This window comes from Humulus lupulus, chromosome 1 (assembly GCF_963169125.1).
Source record: "Humulus lupulus chromosome 1, drHumLupu1.1, whole genome shotgun sequence".
Taxonomy (NCBI): Eukaryota; Viridiplantae; Streptophyta; class Magnoliopsida; order Rosales; family Cannabaceae; genus Humulus; species Humulus lupulus.
In genome coordinates this window covers 64,935,382-64,940,624 of record NC_084793.1, presented here as the reverse complement: position 1 = coordinate 64,940,624, position 5,243 = coordinate 64,935,382, and positions in this window count along the sequence as shown.

The following is a 5,243-nucleotide window of genomic DNA, read 5'->3' as shown; positions in this document are numbered from 1 at the left end:
AATTTTAAAATCCTGCACTCAGAAAATCCCATAAGATTTATTATAAGGTATATAGTTTTTTTTTTAAATTTTGACAACATAACAACTTACATTTGTCATATCCTAAAATTTAAAATCTCCAAACAACAAACCTAGAATAGCTAGAACAACAAAATATTTATTAAAATAATATTATAACACAAATCAACATAAACCATAATATGATTAATACAAAAAAACAATAAAAACATACATTAATAATATTATTTTTTTCTTTCAAAAGTTACTAATATTTTTTGAATTATAAATTTTTTAATAATCAAATCTCATTCTTTTAACAATAAATTAAATACAATATAATACAACACAGAAGTCTATTTTTCTAATAAGACCAAAACAATTTTTTTAATAAATATTATGAAACCAATATCATTAAAAAAAAACACATATGCTAGTGGTGGTCTGAAAATCCGACGTGGGATCCAAAACTCTGGCGTGGCGTAGGGGGTTATGAAAATAAATACAAACAATTAAAATTAAAAAAAACTACATACAAACAATTAAAATTAAAAAAAACTACATACAAACAATTAAAATTAATACATTCCAGCGTGGGGGCGGTGGTGGTGCTCGGATAGAGGGGTGGTGGTGGTGCTTGGACAGGGAGGTCTAGGACAAAGGGGCGGTGGTGGTGCTCGGACAGAGGGGGAGTGGTTGTGCTCGGACAGAGGAGTGGTGGTGGTGCTCGGACAAAGGGGCGGACTGAGGGAAGAGTGCGTTTGAGAGAAGGAGAGAAGAGAAATGAGAGGGACGGACGAAACGATGTGCAAAATTTTCAATATGTAAGATTATTAGAGGCGGGGACCCGCCGCTATTAATATTATCCCACCGGTAATAGTCTTATTACCAGCGGATAGTCCGCCACTACTAAGGGAAAATACCCGCCGCTAATAATTTTGAAATTGAACACCCTTTCGTTTCTCGGGCATTGTATTAGCGGCGGATTACTCGCCGCTAATAATTGGTAAGCCCACCGCTAATAAAAAATTTTAATTTTTTTTTTATTAATTTCCACATTATTAGCAGTGAACCCAATAGTCCGCCGCTAATAACTCGTACATTACCGACGGACTAAGTTCGCCTCTAATTTCAGACTTTCTTGTAGTGCCATAACAAAAAAATCAATAAATCAAAACTTGTAGGGTAGAATAACACAACCTGCAACCCATAACAAACATCATAACATTACAACCTAGATTTTTTAATCTAAACTCAAGAACAAACTCAATAACACAAGAATGCGAAGCCAAACCCAGATACACCGAGAACCCAAACCCATAGCCTATCTTTGTTGCCTTCATCGCCAGATCTTGCATTTCCTCAAAGCTAATTTGTTGCGAAAGCTTCATTCGCCAATACCTCTGTCTACGACCCAAGATCTAAGGCCGAGTGCTTCCATCTGCAACATGGAGCTATTGTCGAGCACCCCCATCCACAACCCAGAGACAAGTCGCCAGATCACCCACCCCCAAGTCGCCCCAACCTTTTCCCTAGCCGTGTTGAATCTAGCACCCCCAATCGCCTAGCCTTGTCGTCGAGCACCCCCATCCACAACCCAGAGCCAAGTCGCCAGATCGCACACCCCCAAGTCGCCCCAACCTCTGCCCCAGCCGCGTCAAATCTAGCACCCTAGTTGCCAAGCCTTCGTCCCAATCCAGTCAAATCCAGCACCTTTGGTCACCCGTCCCAACTCCGTCTAACACCCAAGCAACCCAGTTCGAAGAAAAGAAGAAGAAGAAGAAGAAGAGAAAAGTGTTTCGAAAAAAATTCAGTCTATGTTTGTGTTTTTGTTTTTTAATTTTAATTCGTTTTAGTTTTAGTTAAGTTTTATTGATGATTTTTGTTTAAGATTTATTTATTCTTAATTCTTTTAAGTTTTATTTAAGATTTCAATTCTGTTTTGTTTAAATTTTTTATTTTTTTTCAAATCAAAATATTATATTTTTGTACTATTAGTTTAATTATGTATTTTTAAAATTAATTAAATATAATTAATATTAAATCTTTAATAAAAGTAGGGGTATTTTGGTCATATTTAAAAAAAGTTTGACTAAAATATGGTCTAGGGTGCTCTTTAGTTCTATTTTGCTAAACGCAGGGTCCAAATTGTCATATAACAATACACCGAGTTCGATCGGTAACTTTTGTAAAATATAAAGGCCAAAATGGTATTTACTCTAAATTTAATGATATTAGTTTTTAATGAAGTTCTCTTATCATCACTAAAAAAATGATTTTAAGGGAAAACAGTTGTTCCAAGTTTCATAAAATTGTACTGGATATATATACATGATGAAGGGAAAGCGGTGAATATCAAGAGATGTAATCTAAAGTCGTGAGCCGTATTAGAAGTGTTAATCACTCATTAATTTGTTAATTATATATGGTTTATTCAATTTGAAAAGTTTTAACACATGAAGTGTAGTTGTTTATAAAGCCAAATTGGTCAGTACTGTCATCAAGCCATTTCCCATTAACAGGTCAACTAACACGTGAAGTTCATATTTTATCTCTTCATCTTCATCTTCAACATATAAAATAAAAATAAAAAAGTATAGTGTTTAGTGTGAAACCTTGATATAAAATAAGCTTGCTCAACGCATCCGTAGGCAACTACATTATTTTCTAAAGGTAGAATTTTTGTTAAGCATATTCTTTAGCACCATAATACAGTTCATCAATGATAATCTTTATTAAACCTTATGGCTCCTAGTATCCAGATTAATACCATACTCCTACCAGGCATATTCTTTTCTTTTTTTCCCTTAGTATATTCTTTTGCTGTATGCCAACCCTACTCAATTCTATTATAGGGCTGGTATAAACTTTAGTATTTTCTCTCCCAAATTGAATCTATTTAAATCAATACATATATATTTATAGTTTCTAAAGTTTGGCCAAGAAAATTAGAAGAAGCATGGAAAATCTGAGAAAGTCTTACCTAGTCTAACTCATCACAATCACAAATATATTGTTGACAAAAATAGGTGAAAAATATATAAAAACTTAACACAAGTTATAGTATCGAAATAGACTTTTGTAGCTTCACTCTAGTCAACGATTTTTCTGTCCCTTTTCCTACACTAGTTGTAACCTCATTTCGCCGACTATTGACTTGGTTTTGTAGACTTGGGATGATAATTAAAAAACAGCAACAGCAAAAAAAAATATATTATAATCAGTTTACGTGGTAATGACATATACTCTTATATCAAATCTTCATATTTTTATAATACCAGGATATATTAGTAGAAAGATACATGTAAATCTAATAAATGTATTAAATTTTGATAGTTGAAACATGTACATTACACATTATCTTAAAAAGAGGAAAAAAAACTTTTATTCGAAGTTAATAATTAGAAAAGAGAAACTTAAATTTACCATGACTGTACTTCCCTATTGGCCTATCTACATTTACATTTTTATTCTTGGTGTAAATAATTGAAGGTAGGGTTACAAATGGAATTTTGTGTAAAATTTGGAAAGATAATAAAGTAGTAGATCTAAAAATTCACTATTAAAATGCATGTGAAAAGGTTGGCACTGTCACTTTTCTATGAGTAGAGCAACTAAGTTGAAGAGCATATTTAATCAAGTGCTAAATTTGTAATGTAATATTATATTTTAGCTTGTTTGTAAGAAAAAAAAAGTTCAATAGTGTTAAAATTTATGTTAAATTTAAGAGAAATTTGTGGGTATAAAAGGCTTCACATAAATCATTGAATGATTTTTTATGTAACAAAAGTCAATGAATAGTCTAAAAGACTTAAGTTACCAAGTAAGTAGTCTGAAATGTTATTTAAGTCACCAAGTAATATTTTTTGTTGTAAAAGTCACATTTTACACTAATTTTGTCTCAATTTTAATTAATTAATTAATAAAAATATAAAAATATAAATTTTTAATTTAAAAAATATATTTGAAATCTGTTTAAAAATAAAAAATAATTTAAATTTTCTAACATGAAAAAAATATTTAATTTTACTTAAACTAAGTTCTAGAAAATTATACAACTTAAATTGAGTTAAACCTTAGTTTAATCAAAATTGAATAACTTTTTATGTTAGAACTTTTAAATTATTTTTTATTTTGAAAACAGATTTCAAATTATTTTTTAATGTTAGAAATGTATATTTTTAGGTTTTTATTAATTAATTAAAATTAAGAAAAAAATTAGTATAAAATGTGGCTTTTCCAACCTAAAAAACTAATTAGTGACTTAAGTGCAACATTTTAGATTACTTATTTACTTATGCTACTCAAAAAAACTATTTAATAACTTAAGTGCAACTTTTTAGACTACTTACTAATTTTTGTCGCAATAAAAAAAAAATTACTTAGTGACTTAAGTGAAACATTGTCGACTACTTACTCATTTTCACCGCAAAATTTCATAAATTAATTTATGTTAAAAATGTTCCTAATTTTGGTACAACATTAAATACATATTTTTAATTAGAACTAGGTGAAAGCAACGTGAAATGCACATTTTGCTTAATTTTATTTAGAAAATGTATTAATTTATTTTTATTATATTTTTTAAATAAATAAACAATGTCATATATTATAAAAGAAGATGTTTAATATAATGTGTGATATAAACATATTAAAAAAAAGTTAAACCAAAATATTGTCTATAGTTTAAAAAAAATTACTTGATATATATCTTATCTATCTTGAATTTAAAATTTAAATTTAACATATACAAACTGAACAAAAAATTAGAATTATGTATTGAATATTATTATAATAAGAGATTATACTATTTTGGACCCTATGTTTTATCTCATTACCTGTTTGGATCTTGTGTTTTAATAAATTACTTTTGGAACCCTATATTTTGTAAAATTGTTCAAATAGACTCATAATTTTGATGACAAAAAATTCAATATAAGAACACAATTATCAGACAAAATGATTGTGTTTTTGTTCTGAGTTGTTAGTTTGGTTAATCATTTGTAATTTTAGTTCAAAAAACTTTGATCAAAATCAGGTTTAGGGGTCTATTCGAATCATTTTACAAAACACAAGATCCAAAATATAATTTATCAAAATATAGGGTCTATAGAGGTAATGAGACAAAATACATAGTCCAAAATGGTATAATTTCTTATAATAATGATATTTTAGAATATGATAAGTATCACTTAAGGTCCCAAAGTTTTACCAGTTGTATCACTTAGGTCCCCAACTTTTTTTGT